Source organism: Echinops telfairi, unplaced genomic scaffold (assembly GCF_000313985.2).
Source record: "Echinops telfairi isolate 266 unplaced genomic scaffold, ASM31398v2 ScPeMD7_18;HRSCAF=68, whole genome shotgun sequence".
Lineage (NCBI taxonomy): Eukaryota > Metazoa > Chordata > Mammalia > Afrosoricida > Tenrecidae > Echinops > Echinops telfairi.
Genome location: NW_022103915.1, coordinates 35738486 through 35746758, shown reverse-complemented (window position 1 = coordinate 35746758; position 8273 = coordinate 35738486). Strand labels below are relative to the sequence as shown.

Here is an 8273-nt window from a genome sequence, read left to right as displayed (position 1 = left end):
ACTATAGTCTGGCCCTCCAATGGTCTGAGGGACAGTGAACTGGCCCCCTGTTTAAAAAGTTTGAGGACCCCTGCTCCAGAGTATAGCCTTCACGAATAGCAACAGAGAGACCTATCAAAGGAATACTAAGCTGTCAGGTGAGGAGAGACCCTCAAATGACACCGTGGAACAAATATCACTTAGACACTGAAATCCATGAGTTTGGAAGCAAGCAAGGTGCCCAGAAACAAAGAATACAAAGAGATTAGCGGGTGAACTCACCCTGAAGCTGCACTGAAGCTAAGATTTCAGTGCCTGAGTCAGGGACTGAATTGAGGTCAGAGACCTATTTAAGGCGGGGAGTTGAGCCTGAGAAATCAGCGGTAAAGGGTTACCTGGTTTACTGCACCAAGAATGACACAATCAAGAGGACTGGTGTTGCATTCATCTTCAAAAAGGACAGTTCACCATCTATCTTGCAGGACAATGCTGTGTCTGATAGGGTACCATTTATCTTCGTACAAGGAAGGCCGATCAATACAACTATCACTGAAATGTGTGCACCAACCACTAAAGCTAGTGATGAATTCTGACTGTCTTCAGCCTGAAATTGATAAAACATGCTATTAAGATGCCTTGATAATTATTGGCCATTGAAATGCAATAGTTGTGAACATAGAGGAAGGAACAGTCACTGGAAATTGATAGAAACGAAGGTGGACAATGAAGAAACCAAATATCAGCCGCTAAACCCAGGCCAGGCCAGGGGCTGACTGTGGAACAGACCATCAATTGCTCCTATGTAAGTTTAGGCTGAAGCTGAAGAAATTCCAAACAAGTCCACAAGAGCCAAATTACAACCCTGAGTCTATCTATCCCACCTGAATTTTGACAGATTTGATGCACTAATAACAGAAGACCTGATGGGCTCTGGGATGCCATTAAGAATATCATACATGAAAAAAATCAAAAGGTCTGTAAAAAAACAGGAAAGAAAGAAAAAAAATCAAAGTGGCTGTCAGAAGAAATTTGCTCTTGATCATGGAGTAGCTAAGGCAAGTGGAAGAAATGATGAAGTAAAAAAGCTGAACAGAACATTTCAAAAGGCAGCCAGATACAAAGTAAAATATTATAATGAGATTTGCAAGGACCTAGAGTTAAAAAACCAAAAAGGAGGAACATTCTCAGCAAATCTTAAACTGAAAGAACTCAAGAAAACATTCAAGCCTCAGGTTGCAATATTGACAGATTCTATGGAAAAAATATTTTACAATGCAGGAAGCATTCAAAAGAAGATGGAAGGAATACATAGAGTAACTGTCCCAAAAGGACCTGTTGCCTTCAAGAGGTAGCATATGAACAAGAACCAGTGGTACTGAAGCAACAAGTCCAAACTGCCAAAAACATGGCTCCAGGAATTGATGGGATACCAATTGAAATGTTTCAACAAGCTGATGAAGCCCTCACTCATCTATGCCAAGAAATTCGGAAGACAGCTACTTGGCCAACTAACTGGAAGAGATCCATATTTGAACTTATTCTAAAGAAAGATGACCCAACAGAATGTAGAAGGTATTGAACAATATCATTGATATCACATGGAGGTAAAATTTTACCGAAGATCATTCAGCAACAGTTGCACCACTACAGTGTTAGGGAGCTGCCAGAACTTAAGCTGGATTAAGCTTAAACTGAAGACATGGCACCAGGGATGTTATTGCTGATGTCAAGTGGATCATGGCTGGAAGCAGAGAATACCAGAAAGATTTACTTGTGCTTTGCGGCATAATGGTTACCCGTTGGGCTGAGATCTGCAAGGTCAGTGGTTTGATACCACCAGAAACTCCTCAGGAGAAATATGGAGTTTTACACTCCGATTAACAGTTACAGTTTTGGAAACTCAAAAGGGGCAGTTCTACCTTGCCCTCTAGGGTGTCCCAATGAGGTGGCATCAACTCAGTGGCAGTGAGTTGAATTATTGGCTATGGAAAGGCATTCAACTATGTGGCTCATAACAAATTATGGATAGCATTGAGAAGAATGGGAATCCCAGAACACTTCATTGTGCCCATGGGGAACCTGTGCATGGATCAAGAAGCAGTTGTTGGAACACAGCAGAAAATGCTGTTGTGTAAAATCAGGAGAGGTGTGCATGTTGGAACACAACAAGGGAATAGTGTGTGCATTAAAATCAGGAAAAGTGTGCATGGCAGCTGCATCCTTTCACCAGATTTATTCAATCTGTATGCTGAGCCAAGAATCTGAGAAGCTAGGTTATATACATAAGAACATGGTCTCAGGAATGGAGGGAGCCTTCTTTACAATCGTTATATGCATATGACACCTTTGCTTGCTGAAAGTGAGGAAGACCTGAAGCACTTGTTAATGAAGATTGAGGACTGCGGCCTTCAGTGTGGATCACAGTTCAACGTAAAGAAAATCCAAATCCTCACAATCAGACCACTAGGTAACATCATGATAAATGGAGAACAAGGATGGAAGACTTTATCTCCTGACCTTTGGCCATGTTACCGGGAGAGACTACCCCCTGGAAAAGGAATGTAGAAGGTAATGTAGAAGGTTAGTGAAAAGTGGGGAGACCCTCAATGACATGGTTTGACACAAAGGTCTCAAATGCAGCAACAATTGGGACGATGGTGCGGGATGGGCAGGGCTTCGTTCTGTGGTAAGTCGGTAGAGTCAGAGCCAGCTCCATGCACCTAACAAGAACATATTCCTGTAAAAGCTGGACAGTGAAGGAAGAAAATGGAATAAGAATGGAATCGATGTATCTGAATCATGAGGCTGTCGAAGAATATTGAAATGCCATAGGCTGCCAGAGGGACCAACAAATCTATCATGGAAGAGGTACCGCGTGTTTCTTCGAAGAAAGGATAGTGAGACTTCATCTTCCGTGCTTTAGACACGTTGTCAGGGGAGACCAGTCTCTGGAGAAGGACATCATGCTTGGGAAAGTAGAGGGGCAGGGAAAGAGGAAGACTGTGGAGGAGATGGACTGACACAGCGGCGGCGGCCACAACGGGATCAAACATAACAACTGTGAGGATGGCACAGCACCGGGCCAGGCTTCATTTAATGGCTGACAGGGTGCCCGTGAGGTGGAACAGACAAAATGATACCGAATGTCAACACCAGCAACAGATGGAAAAAATGAAAGAAAAAATACGGCGATTCTAATACAAATGAAGGCACAGAGAAACAGGAGCGGCCATCCAGTCCTACAGCAAACGTGAAGGGGAGCAAGTGCTCTGGAAGCTTTGCTGAAGACATGTGAATTTCATGTGGTTCGGCTGTTTTCACATGTGAGCATACTGGCTTTTCTGACAACAGAATGGATAAATGCAAGCAGACTACACAGAAGTTAAAGCTCACGAAGCAGAGTTATTTACATGGCTGTATCTCAAGAAAGCAAGTCGTTGATAGGATAGTGTGATGTAGATTCACGCGATGCTGTATCTGTGTGACTAAGGGAGACTAAAGGTGCACGGGGGCATGTGAACCACGTGCTGGTGAAGAACGTGGAAAGTACCATGGACAGCCCGAAGAATCAACAGGTTTTTGTCTCCAAAGAAGTACAGTCAAAAAGCTCCTTGGAAGTGAGGCTGACAAGACTTCCTTTCATGTACTTTCGACATGTTGTCAGGAGAGACCAGTCTCTGGGAAAGGACATCATGTTTGGGAAAGTGGAGGGGCAGTGAGAAGTAGGGAAACCCTTAATGAGATGGATTGTTACAGTGGCTGCGAAAACGAGGATGAGGCAGGACTGGGCAGTGTTTCCTTCTGTTGTGCACGGGGTCGCCATGAATTGGAACTGACTTGATGGTTCCTAACCACCGCAACCACCACAACAGCATACGTGTGTGTGTTTGTAGTGGCACAGTAGTTAAAGCACACAGAGACTCACAGTATAGGAATCCTATCACATCACCAGGAGATGGAATCAACTCAATAGCAGCACTTTTGACCCTTGCCTTCAAGTGACCCTGTAGGACAGAGTTGAAGTGCCTCAGAGGGGTTCCATAAATGTACTTGTTGGTGGTGCTGTGTACTAAGCATTGGACCGATGACAGCAAGGTCGGCGGTTCAAACCCACCAGCTGCTCTGAGGGAGAAGCAGGAGGCTCTCTACTCTGGTAGAGATTTGCAGTCTCAGAAACCCTCGCTAGGGCCCCTGTGAATCAAAATTGACTGTGTGAAGGCAGCGGGCTTGGGTTTATTCTTTAGGGAACCTGCCGACCGCACCTCTATCCCTCAGCGGGTGGGTTCAAACTGCTGCCCTTGGGTAGCAGCTGAGCATTTTCAGACCATGCCACCACGGCTCCCCGGCAACGATAAAAAACACCAACCAACCAACCAAACCAAACAAGAAAACCCCACTGCCATTGAGTTGCTGCTGAGTCACAGGGACCCTGTATTGTTTCCAAGGTTGTATCATCTTTACAGGAACAGATAGCTTCCTCTTTCTCCCTCAGAGTGGCTAGTGGGTTTGAACTGCCGACCTTGTGGTTAGCAGGCCAATGCTTATTCAACAGCGCCCCCCACCGTTCCTTCTGGTAAGATTACATCCTAGGGAATTGGATGGCATCGTTCTACTCTGATGCACTCCTTTAGGGTCTATGATTCAGCATTTGCTTGTCAGAACACAACCACAGCAGTAATAGCCTCAAAGGGCCCATGGAAAGAGGAACCAACATCTTTCAGTAAGTAGATGCGCCCTTTGCAGTGGAAGGTGCCTGAAAGAGGTGGAGAAGGTCACAGCAGGGGCTTCAGGACAAGCTATTGATCTCCTCTTAGGAGAAACCTCACACGCCACTTTGTTTGGGTGGCCTTGAACTGCGGGCCATGTTTGCTTTGGCTTGGTGTAGGAGGAATTCTGGAATTTGCTTTGGGACTTGGTGTGCCTTGCTTATTCTGCTCAGGTGGGTGGGAGGTGGGTCCCAGGCTTCCAGGGACCTCCTCCTCAGAGCCCAGCAGCAGCCTCTCTGGCCTGCAGGCCCTGAGCACTGGGGGCTGGTCAGGGACAACCGTCGTGGGGATTTTCGTTATCTGTGAGTGTTGTCTCATAGTAGAACCGCTGCTGTGGGTTTCCGAGACTGTATCTTTATGGGAGTAGACTTCCTTCCACAGAGCAGCTGGTGGTTTCGAACCGCCGACCTTGTGGTCAGCAGTCCATCGAGCATTGACTCGATAGCGGTGAGTTTGTTTTTGTTTTGAGTGACTGTTGTAGTCCTCAGGTTTCACTGGGTGGTAGGGGTGAGAGGTGGTTTTTCCAGACTCTACTTCCAGAGTTAGGAACCCGCCCCACAGTGACACTGTGGGCCAAGAGCTGCCACGCAGGGTCCTCGGGGGCCAGGGAAAGGGGCAGGCTTTCTTTGTCCCTTCCTGCTGAGTTCAGAGCAGTGGACAGACCCATCTGTCTGCCCTGTTGGAGGCCCTGCCACAGAGCTGAGAGATCTGGGAGAGGGCCTGCCAGCCTCTCTCCGGGGAAAGCTGGGAACCTGTGCATCCCTGGGGCTCCCATCTTATTCTGCGCAGACTCCTTAAGGTGGTGGGGGAGCCCTGTTGGAGTCCTTTGTAGTGTCCGTTGCTCTTGGGGGAAGCAGAGACTCTCCAAGGGCATCCAGAGCAGGAAGAGGAGAGCCATTCTCTCCCTCTGGCATGTTCTCCACAGCCCCGTAGGCCCAACTCGCTTCACTCTCGAGAGCACTTCTCCTCTGGGTCACCCACAGTTTTTCAAGCCCCCCAGTGCCATCCTCAAGGGAGGAGCTGCCACGCCTGATTGCCTTGACACATTCACTGGTAGCCCAGCCCCTTGGATCATATCCTGTCTGCTTGTGATGGCCGGCTGACCTGGACTCTCTCCTTCTGAGAGGCACTGTCATGTTGAAGGAGAGCCTTGGGCTGGTTCCAGACACACCACTAAGCTCAGGGAACTCTTTGACAAGGCTCAGCCTGGACTTAGACCCCCTCAGGAGTAACATGGAAATAGATGTCTCGTGTCCCTGCTTCTCGCCTAGTGGGAAATCGGACAGTGCGGTGCTTTCTGAGAGGCCACAAACTGGTAGACGTTGGGTCCCCCAGGGTCCCCCAGCATGTCTCATCTGATTTACATCAAACCAAGAAAGCCAAACCACGGCCATCGAGTTGACTCTGACTCCGGGCGACCTCTGTTTTGAGGAGCAGAGCTGTGTGGCCCCACCTGCACGAAAGCAGAGCATCGTTCTGGGTTGGTGGTTGAGTGAGTGGTTGAGACAAACCATCGGCACCATCCGGGAAGCCCTTGGCTTACGCAGTGTTTATAGAAAATTGGAACGAGGCGTCAGTATTCAAAAAGGTGGAAATTTCACAAATATGGAGATTTGACCTTCTCTTAAAGAACAGGAAACCCTGGTAGCACCTCAGGGCACAGGTTACTGAGACGGTAGAGAGTGTCCTCTGTTCCCCCGGGCTGTGCTGTGTAGGTGGGAGTCAGCTTCCAGCCGGCTCACTTGCTTAACCCTGAAAATATGTAAATAAATGCATAGGCTCGGGAGCCTCCCAGACCCTGAACAAATTTATTAACGTCTCTAAGGCACAGGCAGGGTGAGCCCTGGTGGCACAGAGGCAAAGCGCTCTGCTGCTAATGGAAAGATCAGCGGTTCAAACCCACCAGCTGTTCCCTGGGAGAAAAAGGCGCTGCTCTAGATCCATAAACCTTCGTCCTGGGGACTCGATGGGCAGTTCTCCTCGACACTCCTGGCTCACTGGGAGTTGGGGTGACTTGACCCCGCCGGGCTTGGTTTTGTTTTGGTGTAGGCGCTGTCTCCCCACCTCTAAGATAAAGCTAGTTAGAGGAGGTTTATGAGGATGGAATGTAGCCTGTTCTGCATAGTGTCTGGCCACAATCCCTGTCGAAAGTTGTCCCGGATGAACTGGGACAAGTGGGAATTCCAAGTCTGGCAGCCCAGATTGGGAGAGGATGAGATCTGAGTTCTGCCTCTGGGGTCTGTGCACATGGCTGAAGGTGCATGAAGATCAGTGGGCGGAGAGGGAGGGCCTGGTCGGAGGTGGCTGTGCCCAGCAGAACATTGTCTCCTGTGGGGCCTTGGGAAGGAGGCAGATGAGTAGCGCCTGCAGACTGGGACTCCTTGTTACTGTGGGTTTAGCCCCAGGGGGCACCTGTGGTGAGGCCTCTATCGCCACGCCCTTCCCGTCATTGTCAGTTGGTGTCCAGTTGGTTCAACCACATGAACATCAGGGGGAAACGTCCCGTGTGAAAGGGTAGTCGGCATATCTCACGATGTAGGGGCTTCCACAAGGGATGGACAAGGCCAGAGGAAAGAGGCAGGGTTGAGAAAGGGGGAACTGATCACACTGATTGACATATAACCCCCTCCCAGGGGGACGGACAACAGAAAAGTGGGTGAAGGGGTCGGTAGCCCCCCACCAGGGGCAGAGTACTGAGTGGCACAAGCTGACGGACTCGCAGGTGGAATTTCATTGATAGTGCCGTCGTTGAATACCAGACCAGAGGAAACTGGCTAGAGACGCCAGGCTTCGGTGGAAGCTTCTGGGGTTGAGTTTTATTCAGTCCAGCACAGGCAGCTGCTGGAACTGGAGACGTGCGGGGGAGTAGCTCCCACTCCCACAGGGTCCCACTTGCTTGGGAAGGGTGGACTTCAGCCAGGCGCTGACTCCTGGCTCCTCATGAACGTCTTCTCCTAATGCATTGAGTGAGCTGTGCTGGTGGTCTTCCCTGCCCGTGGGACCGCGGAGGGGGCCCAGCCCCACCTGGCGGGTCCTGGCCTCAGCTGGGAGGATGAGGGAGGATCAGATGCAGACATTCCCCATGCCTGGAGAAGGTAGAGGGTCTTCAGGGAGCCTGGCTGTGCGCTGGGTGGCACCTGTGCAGCCGGATCTACCCGATGGCTCTGTTTGTTTATTTATTTGTTTCTTCTTCAGTGGATTGAATCTAAATCTCTCCTGCTGCAAAGCAAGCCCTGTGCCTTTTTATCTGGCTGTGTGAACACAGCTTGTGGTAGCTGCTCATTTGATTCAAAGCCACTTGATCGCCCTGAAGACTGTTGGGAGTATTCTGCACCCCTTTCCAGAGCTGGCCTGAAAGCAGACAACTGGTCTGCTATTGTGGGCCGAGAGAGGGCTTTGGACGAGTTCCCGGGTGGAGAAGCCGGAGGATCTGTTTCCCAAAGCTCCTAACATTGGAATGCCATGGAGCAGTTTTCATCTGTGTGCCCGGGGTCAATTCCAACACACACACACACACACACACACACA

The 8273-nt window shown here is 49.3% G+C and overlaps 1 protein-coding gene across 1 annotated transcript in view; it reads right to left on the bottom strand.

Moving 5' to 3' along the window:
* SLC10A1 (solute carrier family 10 member 1) overlaps window positions 1-8273 on the bottom strand; it is a 23230-nt gene that overhangs the window by 13555 nt on the left and 1402 nt on the right. The gene's annotated exons all lie outside the window — the stretch shown is intronic.